The 451-nt window shown below is 33.3% G+C and overlaps 1 long non-coding RNA gene across 1 annotated transcript in view; it reads right to left on the reverse strand.

Moving 5' to 3' along the window:
- Positions 1–451, reverse strand: part of LOC117104857 — a 6,177-nt gene that overhangs the window by 1,664 nt on the left and 4,062 nt on the right. The window lies entirely within an intron of this gene.

Genomic DNA, 451 nt, shown 5'->3' on the forward strand with positions numbered 1-451 from the left:
TACGGAAATTCGGCCCAATTACGGACCTCCTACCTCAACGAAACTCATACCATAGGTCCTTTATATATTGGAAAGATCATATCTTGATGTTGCGTCGAACAACAAGTGGGATTTAAGGAAAAAAAGCATACTTTTATAACCAGATTTTAGCCGCTTGTAACCATCGATTGTTTACCTCGAGAAGTGATGTCACAAGGCCATGATACGCCATTTTCGTCTCTACAAAACTTATTAGCAAATGATACGTTCACTAATAATTACCAATATGGCAATGCATTTTGATAAAGTATAAATACGTAACTGTTACAGAGTATTTTTAATCCTACAAGTTTCACAAAAAACTGAAGAAGAACTATAAATACTTGAGAGTTTAAAAAATGTGAATGTGGCCTTCCATATTAAATAAACTACGCCCTCAATTGGACTAACTTTTTTTAAATTATTTTTTAAC

This window comes from Anneissia japonica, unplaced genomic scaffold (genome assembly GCF_011630105.1).
Source record: "Anneissia japonica isolate Jap-2015-1 unplaced genomic scaffold, ASM1163010v1 scaffold701_len334292_cov200, whole genome shotgun sequence".
In the NCBI taxonomy this organism is placed as follows: domain Eukaryota; kingdom Metazoa; phylum Echinodermata; class Crinoidea; order Comatulida; family Comatulidae; genus Anneissia; species Anneissia japonica.